This window comes from Pogona vitticeps, chromosome 4, assembly GCF_051106095.1.
Source record: "Pogona vitticeps strain Pit_001003342236 chromosome 4, PviZW2.1, whole genome shotgun sequence".
Taxonomy (NCBI): Eukaryota; Metazoa; Chordata; class Lepidosauria; order Squamata; family Agamidae; genus Pogona; species Pogona vitticeps.
Window position 1 is genome coordinate 138,980,064 of NC_135786.1, and position 18,651 is coordinate 138,998,714.

Genomic DNA, 18,651 nt, shown 5'->3' on the forward strand with positions numbered 1-18,651 from the left:
GGGTGGGGAGGTGAATCTCTCTTTCACACTCCATGCCCTATTTAGATCAGTGGTTCTTAACCTTGGGTAACCCAGGTGTTCTTGGACTGCAATTCCCAGAAGCCTTTACCACCTTCTGGGATTTGCAGTTCGAGAACACCTGGGTTACCCAAGGTTAAGAACCACTGATTTAGATTAGGTTCCCACTGCTGTTCTTTGTTAAGAAAAACATTATATATTCAAAAAATATTTTGATTTTTTGAAAATAAAATCTACAACAATATTGAAACATCTGGAAAGTGTGTAATTTAATCCATGCATTGGTTTGAACAGTACAGCTCAATTTGTATCAGAATTCTCAAAATGTGAATCACTTCAGCATCCTAGGCTTTATGTTCTTAGGTAAAATCATTTGTCATAGATTTTAAACTCTTTAAACAAATAAATTGAATGGAACCTGTTTAAAAGCACCTGGGATGGTATCACTGTAGTTAGATTTACAGCTCATAGCTTTATGCAAATAAATTGAAAGGCGCCTATGCAAAAGGAACTGAGGAAAAGTAACAATTCCAAAAGTACAGGTAGAGGAAAAAGTAGAATTAAACAGAATTACTAAACACTGGTGATGTGGATACCCTTCCCATGTTAAAATGGTTTTATGTGCCTCCCCACAGCTTTTGGCTTTAGTTCAGAGATGCTCATCCCCTAAGTAATTTTGAAAATGCAAACAAAACAAAACAAAAAGTTTATCATTGGGGCTTCGGAGTCTTCATTATGTATCCAGGCCGAGTCCTTTTCAAGCTAAGCAAGTATTCTTCATTCTTGCTGCATGCCATTTATAATGCAGCCCCACCGAAATTTTCACACGGCTAACATCTGTCTTCCCCTGCAAGAAAAAAGGAGAGAGATTTCCATAGATAAAATGCGCACGAGGGCAACAAAGGAAAGGAAAACCTATGACATAGTCAAATTTTATTAATGGATCAACTATATGCATCCAGGAAATAATTAACTATTCACAGGTGAAATTAACTGATAGGAGTGTCTGTTGCAAGCAAATCGAATGAGTTCTGATTATATCAATAGTTTTCAACCGGTGTCCCATGGTTATCAAAGTATCAAATAAATTTGTCCACTCTCTTCCTTTGGGGTGTAAAAAAAAAACTTTAATTATCCGGCCACGGTGTATGGCAGGTCATTAATAAAAGCTAGTTATCTAGCTGCTGGTTTTAAGAGTTTTACTGTTATCAATCTTTTATCTAAATAAATGTTTGGGAAAAGGCCTTAAAATTAGGTCTGCTACTTTGCCCCAATGCCTACACAGATATTTGAAAATAATAATAGTTTTTAAAATAATAATAATAATAATAATAAAACTTTACTAGATTTTACTGTACAATATACAGAACGTCACCTCTAAGCCTCCCTCCTCCATCCACAAGAATTGAATTATGGAGTTTGGTCGTACATACATTGATGAATCTAACCAACCTGCAAATGCAGATAAGGGTAAAATCACTTGATGGCTTAGTTTTCCTTAATGTATATTTACACAGCCCTTACGTTCTGTATGCATTTTATTTATTTATTTCTCACCCTCGTGCCACATATATCAATGACAAATGTTTGTAAAAAAAGAAGAAAAAAGAGTAATAACATAAAAGAACTGAACACTCCCCACCACAAAGCAAAAGCAGAGCATTCCTAGAGACAGTATCTTTTTATTTGAATAATGAACACATGCTAATGTTCTAGGCTGCAATCCTTTCCCAGGCACTGGCACGGTGCAGTAATCTTGAGCATGGCACTGAGAAACAGAGGCAGGCATTTCTGTCCAAACATTATAACAGAAGTGGACATGAGCCAGTCAAACAACATGTGCATAACAGAGCCCTGGATTTCACAGGGGCGGGGGGTGATCAAGGAAGTGCTTAAAGAGGAATTTGTATGCATGTTTGCTTTGAAGTAAACTCAACGGAATGCGCACACACACAACATGGCTGCTTTTTGGGACAGAGAAAGAAGTTGGGGACTCAAAATGGGGTTGGGCAAGATCAGCAGCAATTTCCAGATAACAGTGATCAACCTTACAGGGTTCTGGATGGAAGTAATTACTTTTATTGTCGTCTTTAGGTCTTATAATTAAGTTGGTTTTTTTTAATTAATCTTACTGTTGGGAATGGGGGAGTGTTGATATGTTGTTTACATTTTGTTTGTGTCTGTTGTTACCCACCCCAAATAGTAGTTTGTACTGAGTTGGGTGGTATGCAAATGTATGTAATAAATAAATAATAAGTATTTTAGATATCTGTGAAGTGCTTGGCACACTCCGAAATACCATGCAAATAACACCAATTGTTATTACTTCATTGCACTTCTGAGTTTTCAACATGGCTGACGCACATGGAAAGACCAAAGAACCCAGCCTGGATGTTAGGATTGAAGTTCTAAAAATTATGGGTGAAATGACATACCGTGGTGCCTCGCTTGGTGACGATAATCCATTCCAGCAAAATCACTGTAGAACAAAATCGTCATCAAACGAAAGTAAAAAAAACCATTGAAATGCATTGAAAACCGGTTCAATGCGGTCCAATGGGCAAAATACCTCATCGTGCAGCAAAGATCCTCCATAGGCCGGCCATTTTCCGGTGCCTGTTAAGTGAGGAATCCATCCTAAACACAGCGGGGAGCCATTTTGCACAGCGGGGAGCCATTTTGAGACTCGCCGATCAGCTGTTTTAAAATCATCATTTAGTGAAGAATCGGTTCCCGAAGCAGGGAACCGATCATCATAAAGCGCATTTTTTCCATTTAAACATTGTTTTTGCAATCGCAATAGCCATCGTAAAAAACACATCATAAAGCGGATTCGTCGTGGAGTGGGGTAATCATCAAGCGGGGCACCACTGTATTTGATTTTTTTTAACTGCAGGAAACAAATTAGCAGCTATTGACAATTGTTTTGAATTGGTAACCAAAGATTTTGGAATGAACACATTTGCTGAAATTAGTATGGGGGGGGGGATGACCTGTTCTCTTCCTCCTCCTCTTTTCCTTCTTCTTCCATTACACTTATTTCTTCACATGGAGGTGGACCAAAGGTCCAAATCTTAAAAAAATAGTACATCATATTAGCCAGAACACAGAAAGATAAAGGCTCCCCGCTTTTCGCCAATTACAAAGTGAACTAGTAAAACTTCTACTCAATGATGCAAATATAGTCATCAGAACCAGCTCATATATAGCAGAGCTACCATAATAACTATGGAACATGGTTACAAGCTGGAAAAAAACCAGAAAACTCCCAGAACTCCAAAATGGAAAATTCAGCTGGAAAGAAAAATAAACAAATTATGTGCAGACATTAGCAACATAAAGCACTTAAAGGTTTCCAAATTTTAAAATGAAAAAGTAAAAGCCAGACTATCCAAAATATATGACCTAGAAAGGAAAACAATTCTTGAAACTACAGAAGAATTAAAACAGTGGTTAATAGCTACAGCAAAGAAAATTGAAAGATATGGTGAAAGCCAGAGAGTTCCAGAAAAACATCTACTTCTGCTTCATTGACTATGCAAAAGCCTTTGACTGTGTGGACCACAGCAAACTATGGCAAGTCCTTAAAGAAATGGGCGTGCCTGATCACCTTATCCATCTCCTGAGAAACCTATATGTGGGACAGGAAGCAACAGTTAGAACTGGATATGGAACAACGGATTGGTTCAAAATTGGGAAAGGAGTACGACAAGGCTGTATATTGTCACACTGCTTATTTAACTTATATGCAGAATACATCATGCGGAAGGCTGGACTGGAGGAACCCCAAGCTGGAATTAAGATTGCAGGAAGAAATATCAACAACCTCCGATATGCAGATGATACCACTCTGATGGCGGAAAGTGAGGAGGAACTAAAGAACCTTGTAATGAGGGTGAAAGACGAGAGTGCAAAAAACGGTCTGAAACTCAACATCAAAAAAACTAAGATCATGGCCACTGGTCCCATCACCTCCTGGGAAATTGAAGGGGAAGATATGGAGGCACTGACAGATTTTGCTTTCTTGGGCTCCATGATCACTGCAGATGGAGACAGCAGCCCCGAAATTAAAAGACGCCTGCTTCTTGGGAGGAAAGCAATGACAAACCTTGACAGCATCTTAAAAAGCAGAGACATCACCTTGCCAACAAAAGTCCGAATAGTCAAAGCTATGGTTTTTCCTGTAGTGTTGTATGGAAGTGAGAGCTGGACCATAAAGAAAGCTGACCGCCGAAGAATTGATGCCTTTGAATTGTGGTGCTGGAGGAGACTCTTGAGAGTTCCCTGGACTGCAAAGAGAACAAACCTATCAATTCTAAAGGAAATCAACCCCGAGTGCTCACTGGAAGGACAGATCCTGAAGCTGAGGCTCCAGTACTTTGGCCATCTCATGAGAAGAGAAGACTCCTTGGAAAACACTTTGATGGTGGGAAAGTGTGAAGGCAAGAGGAGAAGGGGACGACCGAGGATGAGATGGTTGGACAATGTCATCGAAGCATATAGGCATCCTTCAGTCTCGAGAGACTATGGTAACATGCTCTGAATCGAGGAGTGTCCTCTCCAGAGCATGAAGCCCGGGTAAGGTAATATGGAGGATAGGCTGTTACCCAAGCAGCAGATCCCCCCTCTCCACATTGCTGAAATGGTCCAATGGAAAGGCAAGAGCCAATACAACTGGTTCCAGCAATGTCGCAGGAGTTGGCAGAACGACACATGCTGCCTTCGGGACTCCAGCTCCGGATTTTGCCTCGAGGTTAACTCCTGAAGCCTTTTCCATGAGTGGATATAGCCACAAGGCAGTGGAGGTTTGAAATTGGAGTTTTCCTTCTCCTAGATGGGCTGCCTTCCATGGCTGACGAGCCCCACCTACCCGGCCTGCTCTTTAATAGTGCAAAAGTATGATCGAAGCAACCAACATGAATTTGACACAACTCCGGGAGGCGGTGGAAGATAGGAGGGCCTGGCGTGCTCTGGTCCATGGGGTCACAAGGAGTCGGACACGACTAAATGACTGAACACACACAGAGAAAACATGCAATTTCGAAATAACCAATAATTATTCTATACAGTGGTGCCTCGACTTACGAATGCCCCTGCCTATGAACATTTTGGTTTATGAACAGCTCCGCTTGCAAAATTTTGCTTTGACTTGCGAGCAGAGCTTCGACGTAAGAATAGAAAAAGGTGGGGGGGGAAGCGGGAAATTCAAACTGTTGGTGGCAAAGAGGCTGCTTCTTTGTGTCTCTTTTGCCTCAATGGTTAGAGCAGGGGTTCAGGGGACTTTTTTACTCCTGTGGGGTTGGAGGAGGAAAGAGAGGAGGGGGCAGCTCCGGATGGCCGCCGGCCGCAGGAAGCCAGTGCACTCCCTGCCAATCCCTGGCACGGGACTACTCATGAGTGAGGCCCACCAAAGGCATGGGTCTACTCATGAGTAAGGGCCCCTGAAGGCTCTGGAGTGGGCTGGGCTGGGGCATGCAGGTCGAACGGGCTCCTCCATGGATGGGGCATGCAGTGGTGGTGCAGGAGGAGGAAGGAGAAGCGGGATGGCTCCTGTTTGCTGCCAGGCGCAGGAAGCTGGTGCACTCCCTGCCCATCCCTGGCATGGGTCTACTCATGAGTAAGGGCCCCCACCGCCGCCTTGCCTGCCCTACGCGCTGGCCGGGGCCTGTCGCCAGCCGCCAACCGCCGGGGAGTGAGTGCCATCGGAGGAGGCTTCAGTCTGCCTGGTAAGCTGCTCCTTTTTGCTTTTTAGAAATTTCTGGGTGGGTTTTGCGTGGTGGGTTTCGTCTGAGGGGGGTTATGTTTCTGTGCAGTGTTGTTTGTTTTTGGTGGGGGGGGTTGCAGCCTTCAGGGCTTGCTCTATTTATTTTTTTTAAAGCCCCAGCGCCTTCCAATGGGGCTTTCTGTGTGCTTTAAATTTTTTGTATTTTTTTTAATGCTAGAACGGATTAATCCCGTTCCCATGCATTTCAATGGGAAATGGTGCTTCAACTTACAAAAATTTCGAGTTACGGCCACCGTTCCAATACGGATTAATTTTGTAAATTGAGGCACCACTGTACATCACTAGGAGAAAATACAGAGCAAAAGAAATTAGTCCCATGTAAAGATAATGCTCTAAAATCTTTGAAAGAAATATGGGAAATATGCCTCATGGATTAAAGTCATTTGTAAAGAAACTCAAGGAAAGCATATGGATGATATTGTAATAGCAACTGAAATGATTAAGAGGCAAGTAAAGGCCATGAAAAATTGGAGTGTACCTGGTCCAGATGAGCTGAATGGGTTTTGGTTAAAGTATTTAATAAGTCTCCATCAACATATAACAGTGCAATTTTACCATTTACTTCAAAATTCTACAACTGAAGATTGGATGACAACAGGCCACACATTTCTTATAATAATAAAACATCATCAAAAGGGCAATGAGCCCAGTAATTATCAACCAATTACATGCCTTCCAAAGCGCCTCACAGGAGTATTTGCAAAATCAGTATATATTTATTTAATTGAAAACTCTCTAGACCCAACTGAATAGAAAGGGAACTTTAAAAAGTGAAGAGGCATGAAAGATCAGCTGTTGCACAGGCAAATTAAACTGAACTAAATTATTTTCACCTTTTTTCCTGGAACTAATTATCTCCAGTGTATGCTTCATAATTGATTAGCCTGTTAAACAGTGAGACATGCGTAGTCTTCCAGGTCATGTTGTGATGCCGCTTTCATCAGTGTTAGCCACCACAGCCAATGGTGATGAAGGATGGGAATTGCAGATCAGCACCTGGACAGGCCACTCACGTCCCATCCCTGCTTTAACATAAATTAATCATGTGATTGCATCTGGAATTTTTGCCTGTGAATCATAGCCAAGTTGCAGCCAGAGGTAAGTGCTTCCAACCCAACTGCTTTCAGGGGTTAAGCACAATATTAATTCTGATGTTGGATAGTCTAAGCAGGGGGATCACTTTACTGTACCATTTTAGGGTGGGATACTCCTCTTATTCCAGTTAGAAACCACCTTTGTCTAAACCTCTCTGCCTCTCACCAAGCACGTAGATCACCCAACTGTCTTGGGGTTTCTAATGATTAAATCTTCCACCCTTAGGATCCTCCCACTCCTCACCTCTGAAGAATGCTCTTGGCACTAGATGACATCAATTTCCCCTGCAAGAATGCTTTTTCAAGCATAGCAACAAATAAAGGCCGTGAGTTACTTTCCCAATATTGTAATGAGTAACCAAAATTAATTACTTTTTCAAAAGTAACTTTCAAAGCTCTACTTAATCAGATCAAACACTTGACCATTGTGGTTTGTGAAATTTTGACAGCCACGAGAATGCCTGCTGCAAGCAAATGCCAAATCCTGAATCTTCCAGGTCTGAATCCCTGGTTATCCAAAGTCAAGTCAACCTGAAGCATGAGCTTTGATGGCCCAGGAGCCTCACTGCAATTTAAGCAGAACTTTTATTTGGGTTTCCATGCTCCTTGGTATGGACTGGCTAAGCGACGTCTGCCAGCAGGCAGGAGGCCATCATTTTGATGATCCTGCAGCGACATACAGTGCAGTTATATGTGGATACTATGGAAGGATCAAAATGATGGGCAGCCTACAGGTGCTCACTGCTGCTGCCACTGGTGGGTGCTGGTGGTGCTCTGAATGAGTGGAGATTACAGTGAGATTGGGCAGGATCCATGTTGAAGGGCAGTGGCTGGGGATGATAGAAATTACATGAAAAACCAAGAATTTACAAAGAGCTCATATCCAGAATAGAATTAGAAAACTGAGTCAACTGCTAATACTTGGTTTCTTCAAATTCCTCAAATAGTGCATTTCAAGATTCCAGACAAACGTCCAGCCACAATAGTACTTTAAAGGGACTGAGCAAATTCCAGGTGTATAAGGCTACCAAATAGCTATTAATCACCATAGATAGGAGCACAGATTTGGGGATCAGAAGCAACGTAGTTTTAATTACTCAACCTTGGAAACAGCTTATACTGTATAATATAACCACCTCCATCACATTCTACGAGTAAGCTATCCAGGACTCCCTGGCTGTTCCATTCTGGAAACAGGACTTTGGACCAAGTAAATCTTTGGCTTGATTCAACCGTATTTATATTGGGCCCAAACTGCACTATACGTTTAGGTATAAAAATGTTTGTGTGTCTCATCAATTTGCACTGGGAAATCAAAGTGGCTATAACTTTTGTTTCTGTTCTTACTTTTTCACACGCGTGAAATTGGAAAATACATTGGCTTACTAAAAGAGAGTCAGTCCTTCCAGATGCTTTTGGGTTGGCCTCCTTTATAATTTGTTTTAATGTGTTTATATTTTGTTAATGTATTTGCTGCTTTTCTGTACTATGGTAGTGCCTATGGCGTTTGTACGCTGGCTAGAGTTACTTTATAATTAACACACAGAGTAGAGAAACAAGACAATAAGTTAAAATAAAACCTGAACAAACCACACACCAAACAACATATAGATTGACAGGTTTGAGTCTTCAGACCCAACATAAAAACTAGAGCCAAAATGGAGGAAGGGGAGAGAAGAGACCTGTACTATCTGGCTGATAACTCAGTGAGTTAAGTATCTGGCCAAAGGTTCAAAGTTCAATTCCCTGCTTTGCCTCCTACAAGAAGTGTGAGTCTAAGTGGCCTTGGTCAAGTTGCACCATCCAAGAGCACCCTTAGAAAAAAGGAATGGTAAGCCACTTCTGAGAACTCTATGCCTAGAAAATCCTGGAAAGTGTCACCATACATCAGAATTGACTTAATGGTACATCATTGTTATGCTAACTAATTAAAACTAAAACTAGAACTAGTTAAGTAAAATTAAAACTCAAATTATTGAGACCAATGTAGATATGCAGCTTGTCCAGGTGGGGGTGATTTGGAGTGATCTCGTTAGGGCTTAAAAGGTTCTTATCTTAAGTATGATCTATACTTCACTTCTCCTTCATGGATTGCTGCCTTGTCGTGGCGAAGGGGCTTGAGTAACTCAGAGAAACTATGGGCTATGCCGTGCAGGGACACCCAAGACGGACAGGACATAGTGGAGAGTTCCGACTAAACGCAATCCACCTGGAGTAGGAAATGGCAAGCCACTCCAGTATCTTTGCCAAGAACGCCCCATGATCAGAAACAAAAGGCTAAAAGATATGATGCTGGAAGATGGGCCCCTCAGGTCGGAAGGCGTCCAACATGCTACTGAGGAAGAGCGGAGGACAAGTACAAGTAGCTCCAGAGCTAATGAAGTGGTTGGGCCAAAGCCGAAAGGACGCTCAGCTGTGGACGTGCCTGGAAGTGAAAGGAAAATCCAATGCTGCAAAGAAAAATACTGCATAGGAACCTGGAATGTAAGATCTATGAACCTTGGGAAGCTGGAGGTGGTCAAACAGGAGATGGCAAGAATAAACATCGACATCCTGGGCATCAGTGAACTAAAATGGACAGGAATGGGCGAATTCAGCTCAGATGATTATCATATCTACTATTGTGGGCAAGAATCCCATAGAAGGAATGGAGTAGCCCTCATAGTCAACAAAAGAGTGGGAAAAGCTGTAATGGGATACAATCTCAAAAATGATAGAATGATGTCAATACGAATCCAAGGCAGACCATTCAACATCACAATAATCCAAGCTTATGCACCAACCAGCATTGCTGAGGAGACTGAAATTGAACAATTCTATGAAGATTTACAACACCTTCTAGAACTGACACCAAAGAAAGATGTTCTTCTCATTCTAGGGGACTGGAATGCTAAAGTAGGGAGCCAAGAGATAAAAGGAACAACAGGGAAGTTTGGCCTTGGAGTTCAGAACGAAGCAGGACAAAGGCTAATAGAGTTTTGTCAAGAGAATAAGCTGGTCATCACAAACACTCTTTTCCAACAACACAAGAGGCGACTCTATACATGGAAATCACCAGATGGGCAATATCGAAATCAGATTGATTATATTCTCTGCAGCCAAAGATGGAGAAGCTCTATACAGTCAGCAAAAACAAGACCTGGAGCTGACTGCGGTTCTGATCATCAGCTTCTCATAGCAAAATTCAAGCTTAGACTGAAGAGATTAGGAAAAACCACTGGGCCACTCAGGTATAATCTAAACCAAATCCCTTATGAATACACAGTGGAAGTAAAGAACAGATTTAAGGAACTAGATTTGGTGGACAGAGTGCCTGAAGAACTTTGGATAGAGGCTCGTAACATTGTCCAGGAGGCAGCAACGAAAACCATCCCAAAGAAAAGGAAATGCAAGAAAGCAAAGTGGCTGTCCAACGAGGCCTTAGAAATAGCAGAAAGGAGAAGGGAAGCAAAATGCAAGGGAGATAGGGAAAGTTACAGAAACTTGAATTCAGACTTCCAAAGAATAGCAAGGAGAGACAAGAGGGCCTTCTTAAATGAACAATGCAAAGAAATAGAGGAAGATAACAGAAAAGGAAAGACCAGAGATCTGTTCAGGAAAATTGGACATATTAGAGGAACATTTTGCGCAAAGATGAACATGATAAAAGACAAAAATGGGAGGGACCTAACAGAAGCAGAAGACGTCAAGAAGAGGTGGCTAGAACACACAGAGGAATTATATCAGAAAGATTTGGATATCCCGGACAACCCAGACAATGTAGTTGCTGACCTTGAGCCAGACATCCTGGAGAGCGAAGTCAAGTGGGCCTTAGAAAGCCTGGCTAACAACAAGGCCAGTGGAGGTGATGGCATTCCAGTTGAACTATTTAAAATCTTGAAAGATGATGCTGTTAAGGTGCTACATTCAATATGCCAGCAAGTTTGGAAAACTCAACAGTGGCCAGAGGATTGGAAAAGATCAGTCTACATCCCAATCCCAAAGAAAGGCAGTGCCAAAGAATGCTCCAACTACCGTACAATTGCACTCATTTCGCACGCTAGCAAGGTTATGCTCAAAATCCTGCAAGGTAGGCTTCAGCAGTATGTGGACCGAGAACTCCCAGAAGTACAAGCTGGATTCTGAAGAGGCAGAGGAACTCGAGACCAAATTGCTAACTTGCGCTGGATTATGGAGAAAGCCAGAGAGTTCCAGAAAAATATCTACTTCTGCTTCATTGACTATGCGAAAGCCTTTGACTGTGTGGACCACAGCAAACTATGGCAAGTTCTTAAAGAAATGGGAGTGCCTGACCACTTTATCTGTCTCCTGAGAGACCTATATGTGGGACAGGAAGCAACAGTTAGAACTGGTCATGGAACAACTGAGTGGTTCAAAATTGGGAAAGGAGTACGGCAAGGCTGTATATTGTCCCCCAGCTTATTTAACTTATATGCAGAATACATCATGCGGAAGGCTGGACTGGAAGAAACCCAAGCCGGAATTAAGATTGCCGGAAGAAATATCAACAACCTCCGATATGCAGATGATACCACTCTGATGGCAGAAAGTGAGGAGGAATTAAAGAACCTTGTAATGAGAGTGAAAGAGGAGAGTGCAAAAAACGGTCTGAAACTCAACATCAAAAAAACTAAGATCATGGCCACTGGTCCCATCACCTCCTGGCAAATAGAAGGGGAAGATATGGAGGCAGTGTCAAATTTTATCTTCCTGGGCTCCATGATTACTTCAGATGGAGACAGCAGCCCTGAAATTAAAAGGCGCCTTCTTCTTGGGAGGAAAGCGATGACAAATCTTGACAGCATCTTGAAAAGCAGAGACATCACCTTGCCAACAAAAGTCCGAATAGTCAAAGCTATGGTTTTTCCTGTCGTGATGTATGGAAGTGAGAGCTGGACCATAAAGAAAGCAGACCGCCGAAGAATTGATGCCTTTGAATTGTGGTGCTGGAGGAGGCTCTTGAGAATCCCCTGGACTGCAAGGAGAACAAACCTATCAGTTCTAAAGGAAATCAACCCTGAATGCTCACTTGAAGGACAGATCCTGAAGCTGAGGCTCCAGTACTTTGGCCATCTCATGAGAAGAAAAGAGTCCTTGGAAAAAACCTTGATGTTAGGAAGGTGTGATGGCAAGAGGAGAAGGGGACGACCAAGGATGAGATGGCTGGACAGTGTCTGCGAAGCAACCAACATGAACCTGACACAACTCCGGGAGGCAGTAGAAGACAGGAGGGCCTGGCGTGCTCTGGTCCATGGGGTCACGAAGAGTCGGACACGACTAAACGACTAAACACACAACACATACTTCACTTAAGCAATCATTCTCTTCACATTGGAGATGTTTATTCTGCCCTGAGAAGGGTCCAGGCAGGTCTTGGGATTGCTAGCTTACTCATCAGTAAAGAGGCAGCCCATGACGCAGCAGCGGAACTACATGAGGGAAAAGATTAAGGTTAAGATGAGGAGGTAGAAGAGAGGGAACTCCCTTCCACCCTCATTTCACCTCAGGAGGGGCTCTGCTGCCTTCTGTGGGCAGAGCCTGAGCAGGCAACCCAAAGATAGACACTTTATTTTTCAGGAGTGTATGTGTGGTTTCCCAATGATTCCTTTTATTGACTTTCCACACATCTCTTCCCCTCCCACAAGCAATCACTAAGTCAAAAATATGGGGGTGGGTGGGTAGGAGAGGTGCTGTAATCATTTGATGGATATGGGGGATGGAGGCCAACTTAACACCCTTTCCCACAGCCACTATTCAGCAGGCCACAGTAACTTTCCTTTGCTGCCATGTCCCCAAAGGTATTTCAAAAGCCCTCTTCCAGCCAACAGAGAACGGGCAGGAGAGCAAAAAAAATGCTCTATACCTTTCCACCTTGCAGACACTGTCACTGAAGAATACTAAAGCCAATGCACAAAGTCCAGCCCCTTTCCTCATCTTCTCACTCTTTGCCTCGCAACATCTGGGAGGCACACTGCCTTTCTTTTGTGTCTGGGTCTCTAGAGTGATCCCAATAGCATTGGACTGCTCTGATTCGATTTAGGTTCAAATCAGACTGAGCCAACTCAGACTCAGCCCAATGATTCAAGATTTCTCTGAGCTGGCTGCACAGACCTAGATCCTCATTTATTTCAAGGTGACTGACTTCTCTTACACTGCAGAAGAGCAAGAAATCAGATGAGTCTACTGTGTGTTATCTTGCTAGGCTGTATAGGTTCACAATTTGATGTCTATTATATGTTTGCTTGCTTTTTGACTTAAATTCATAGTGGTTTCTCTCTACATTATTCTGCTGTTCGCCTTTTGAAAGGACTCTGAATGATCAGCTGTGGTTTTTTTTGCCCAGCTCATTACAAGTTGTCCCTCCGCATTATTTAGATATTTTCTAGATTTACTGCAAGTTGCCAACAAATCATTTTTCATTTTACTATTACAATCACTCAATTCTCCATCCCTTGGCTGTGGTGTCTCTGTAATTAAACCAGGGTGCTTTCTACGGGATGCACTGCACCAAGTGAAAAATGTTAGCTATTTCCACACTTCAGAGACCCAGCTGCTTGGAGCATTAAAATTTTACTTAAAACATAAATTTATTGCGTTGTGATTACCATGGATTATGTTGTTATAAATGAACTGCACTGTAAATTGCTGTTTTTAATTAAAATACAGGTTATTAGGAAAGGCAAGGGAATAAAGTGGTGAGAAGTTATGTTTCATGTAATTGCCTGCATACACAACAATACCTGCAGAGGTAGCAAAGTTCCATTTAGAGCCAAAAAGCCTCTTTAAAGTACAGACTACAAGCATCCCCTTCAAAGTCTGTATGTGGACTGGATGCAGATGAATATCCCAACAGATATACAACACATTCAGAGAGTGTAAGTAAAACAGAAGAGACTCAATACCGTTTCCTCATATCTAGACTTTTCTGCCAGAAACACAGTTCTCCCAGAATGCATTTTTTTGCCCTTTCTCATCCATCTTTTGTGCTTTAACATTATTTTCTCATTATTTCAAGCCACGTTAAAGGTTCTAGAGCGCAGTTCATCAACTATACTAGTCAACTTGCTTCAGCTGGGATCAATAGGCAGTCACTGTCAAGGACCAGCCTGGGTGACAGTGGAACCTTCTAACTACATGTTGGAAGCCCCTGGAATGAGTTACTCAAAGCTGAAAAGTGAAAGGCAAACAGTACTTCCAGACAGAAAGCTCCTGACGCTCACAACTGAAGGACCATTGGCACCTAGTCCATCGTTTTTCCCCTAACACCTTTTCTTCTGGATGTAAAGGACAACTGAAAAATATGAGAGGACTGCAAATTAAAGATGTCATCATCTGGACCTTCCATCAAACTACCATGAATGAAGAACTGCAGTTTGCACAGTCATCTGGAAACAGTCCAAGAGGCAATGTTATCCCCTTGAGCAGAGTGGAGGAAGGCATAGCCCTCCAGATGTCACAGTTCTCACCAGCCTTAATCATCATAGGCCAGGGGTGGGCAATTAATTTCTATAGGGGGGCCACATGAAAAATCTGAACTGTGTTTGGGGGCCGAACCTTTACTTAAAAAGAAAATGCAACAGTGATGTTATGATTATTTTTATTTTAAACTTGTTAATCTTCACAAACACAGTCAACCCTCAACTTACAAACGACCCTAGTTACAAACATTTCGACTTACAAATTGCTCTGATAGAAAAATGTTGACTCGACTTGAAAACTTAGATTTGAGTTACGAACCAAAAAAAAACGTGCGGGAGGTGGGGAAGGCACGAAATTTGAACTTTCAGTTAACTGTTGGCCAGTGAAGAGGGTGCCTGTCTTCTTCCTCACTCTTCCCAGCGTTTTGAGCGTGGATTTGGAGACAGTCTTCAGACTGCCTGGTATTGCCTGGTATTGCCTGGTACAGTGCTGTACGGACTGTATTTTTATTTTTTGGTTTTTTTTTAAATTTGTGATTTTTAGATTTTTAAAAGGTGTTCCCTCCCTCCTTTGCTGCCCCCCTTTCCCCCAAAAGGTGCTTGTATTGGCTTGTCTTGATTGAAAAGGTGCTTTTCAAGGTGATCTGTTCTCTGAAAGGTGCTTGGTTTTTCCCAGAAGGTGCTTGTCTTGGCTGAAAAGGTGCTTTTCAAGGTGTTCTGTTGAAAAGGTGTCTGTTCCCTCCTTCCCTCCCTCTTTTCTTTCCTTTTTTAAACCTAAGTCATCTTAGGTTAAAAGGAAAGAATGAAAAAAATTCTGCCCCTAGTGGTAGGAACAGATTAACCAGCTTTGCATCAGTTCCTATGGGAACTAATGATTCAAGTTACAAACCACCCCTCAACCTAAGTACCAAAAACAGCTGGAACAGATTAATTGGTTTTCAATGCATTCCTATGGGAAATGCTGATTCGACTTACAAACTTTTCGACTTACAAACTTCCTTCCGGAACGGATTAAGTTTTTTGTGGTATGTTACAGATAAGCAACTGATCAACTTTAGACAAAAAGCTATAAATGGTTTTGATGTTCAAAACTGTCCGCGGGCTGGACAGGAGCGGTTTGCGGGCCGTATGTGGCCCTCGGGCCGCACTTTGCCCAGGTCTGTCATAGCACTGGTAAAGGATGATGGAAATTGTGGTTCAACAACATCAGGAGGACCACTTGTTTTCTGTCACTGCCCTTTAGGCTCCCTGTCCTAGGTATAAATGCTGAGGCCTAGACACTGTCATGCTTGGGTCTTGTCGATCTGTCCTCAGTAACATTTCTTATGTACATTTACCTCCAGTCTAAACATTTCCATCCCTATCTATTAACTTCAGCCTCCAGATTTTTCTGTGCTGGCCTCTTACCTCAAATCCATATTTGGTGAATGATGCAATTGAGAAAAGCCACTTATGTTACAGCAACTCCTTCCTCCACAGAGTCAGGAGAACACTGCACAGTTCCGTTTCAGTCTAGGTGGAGGCTGCAGCTAGAACAGTCCTCTGCTAATACATCCCAACATTCTCCTGGAAGCCCCTGTTGGTTGTTGAATGCCTCTTCATTTTGGCATTGAAACACAGCTACCTCAAAATAAGGACTGGTTTGTACATAGTTTACTCTCCAAATATACAGAAGTATCTTTAATTTGTAAATTGAAAAACATTAAAATAAAAGCAGAACAGTTCCATGAGTTTACAGAATCTATAGAAAATTCAAAGCCATAAAGAAAAGAAATAAATTAAGAAACTAATTATATTAGCTAGCCTAGCACAAGAATTGTCAAGTCACTGAAAGCCAGAGACAGGAATAGCGCTTTGTTTGCTGCCGATTGCTACTTGAGGTTAAGGACATGTTGGTGCCTAGACACAGTTAGACTTAAATCCTGAATGTCTCCATTATTTTCTACAGGCAGCTATCACATCATACCACAGAGAAAAGTCTAAGCCAGCATCAAAGAGTTTCCTACAGCCATTGTTAAACCACACCACCCATAAGACCTTACCAATGGCTATTTAAGCTGATGCCAATGGGAGTTGGAGCCCAAACGAAATGGATGCTTGAGGGCAACTAAACCATGAAATGTTGAGAGTATCTGTGAAAAATGGAAGAGAGGTGGGAAAGAGCAAGAGTGGGAAAAACTGGCCTACTCAAACGCGTCATGACTTAATGTATGTTGGCGGTGAGCATTTGTACCGGGATGGGAATTTGTGCAATCTGATTCTTAATCAGATCTCTCCCGCCCTTAGTTACCTAGTAATGAAGCAACCCCATCCTTGATTCTGTGTCTTTTCACAATGATATTTGCATGTGCCCCAGTTCTAAGCAGTGAACAGTTTCAGGACTAGCTAGGAGGAAGTTTCCTTTGAAACTATTCATAAGGGGATTGTGGTGTTTCTGTGATACAAGGCTTTTTGTACGAACACACATATGTTTGCCTGTCTGTCTGTGTCAACACATGTGTGCATGCATACATACATATATGTATTTGTGTGTATGTGTGTATATATACACACACATGTATGTATATGTGTATGTATGTGTGTGTGTATATATATATACACACACACGCACACACACATACATGCATGTGTACATATATGTATGCATGCACACACATGTTCACACAGACAGACAAGCAAACATTGTTGAATTTTATGTAACTGCTGTGTAGTTTTCTCTTCCAGAAATCTATGGGAACCTATGTTCCCATAGAATTCCCTGCAGAAAATGAAGTCAGCTTTCTGCCTATTTTCAATCCCAATTCCAGTCCAAACTACCCAGAAAAGACACAGCCAGTTTACTTCTGTTATCTCACCTCAGACTCAAGTAGCATATTCTTCAAGGGGTGAGGCAAGAAAGAGCCTCTTTCCAGAAATGTCTAGAGTATAGATTCAGTTCCTCTGGTCCTAGTTGAGGATAGCCAACACACAGCAAATCTCCATCACAGGGAATGTGCCAGGCTAAAACTGTCCAATGGGTTTGACCCATGCCAGCAATCTTTTTCCATGGAGCCCCAGATGGTTGAGTAGAATCCTTGAAAGCTCATCTAGACCACTGGTTCTTAACCTTGGGTTACTCAGGAGTTTTGGACTGCAACTCCCAGAAGCCTTCACCACCAGCTCTGCTGGCTGGGGTTTCTGGGAGCTGCAGTTCAAAAGCATCCAAGTAACAAAGGTTAAGAACCACTGATCTAGACCACTGCCAGCCTGGCTTACCAAAGGACCATATCACACAGATGGCGAGCATTTTGGAGAGTGGAAAAGGATGAGGAAAAACAGAGTTCTCCCTTGTGTTTCACAGGACATTTGCAGGTTCCTGAACTCTTTTGTTAGAACCTGCGAACCCACTACAACGTTCAGGTGCAGGCCTCTACATTCCCCATTGTATACTTCCAATTCACCTGGCAGGCACACCTGCTTTTCCCCTCTACCGTTTTCTTCTAAAGGAGAATGAAGCTATTTGTAGTTGCTAGGCTATTGATGGCATTGCTGCTGACAGATATATTGTTTCATATATGAGGAATGTAAATAGATTAAATTAAAGGGTGGTTGCAGTGTACTCTGTGTGAGCATTTCCTTAAGGACAGTCTGGAGCATACAACTGATGCAGAGGACTGTTGAATACGTTGTGAGAAGGGCAGCAAGCACTTGAGTATATTATACTACTTCAGAATTCCTGTCATGGCCCCTGGGACCTGATTCATTCTACTAAAAATCATCTAAGGTCATCTGGCAAAGCTCTCCTTATGGTGCCCAAAATGAGCATAGTCTGTAGGGCTCTCATACATGTCAGGGTCTTTATGGTGATGACATCCTGATTATGGAACTCCCCTCTGACAGAAATCCAGTGCTTCCCCATACTTTTGTCTTTTGGGCAGCAATTTAAAACACCTCTCTAGACAATAAGTAAATGTTTGTCTGTGACAGATACAGTGGTGCCTCGCAAGACGAGCACTTCGTTTAATGGCGAAATTGCATAATGAATAAGTTTTTGCGATCGCTAATGACGTTTTCTATGGGTTTTTTTCTCTTTGTGATGATTGGTTCCCTGCTTCACTAACCGATTATTGCAAAAACGACGATTTTCGCACAGCTGATCGGCGGTTTCAAAATGGCCGCCAGGTTAAAAAAATGGCCACCTGCTGTTTTCTGGGACGGATTCCTCGCTGCACGGGCAGCGAAAATGGCCGCGCTATGGAGGATCTTCCCTGGATGGTAAGTTTCAAGCCCATAGGAATGCATTAATCGGGTTTTAATGCGTTTCTATGGGCTTTTTAATTTCGCTTTACGATGTTTT

The 18,651-nt window shown here is 42.3% G+C and overlaps 1 long non-coding RNA gene across 2 annotated transcripts in view; it reads right to left on the minus strand.

Moving 5' to 3' along the window:
- Nucleotides 1-262: 262 nt before the first annotated feature.
- The window catches only part of LOC140706820 (uncharacterized), an 84,328-nt gene continuing 65,939 nt past the window's right edge, over nucleotides 263-18,651 (minus strand). The window contains exons 1-3 of one of the 2 annotated variants that reach the window (XR_012086696.2): nucleotides 3,012-3,083; nucleotides 1,394-1,470; nucleotides 733-865 (exon numbers count right to left, since the gene is read on the minus strand). This is a non-coding gene — a long non-coding RNA (uncharacterized LOC140706820). Of the gene's footprint in view, nucleotides 866-1,393; nucleotides 1,471-3,011; nucleotides 3,092-18,651 lie in introns of those variants that run through there. The other variant, XR_013544219.1, reaches the window with a different exon arrangement.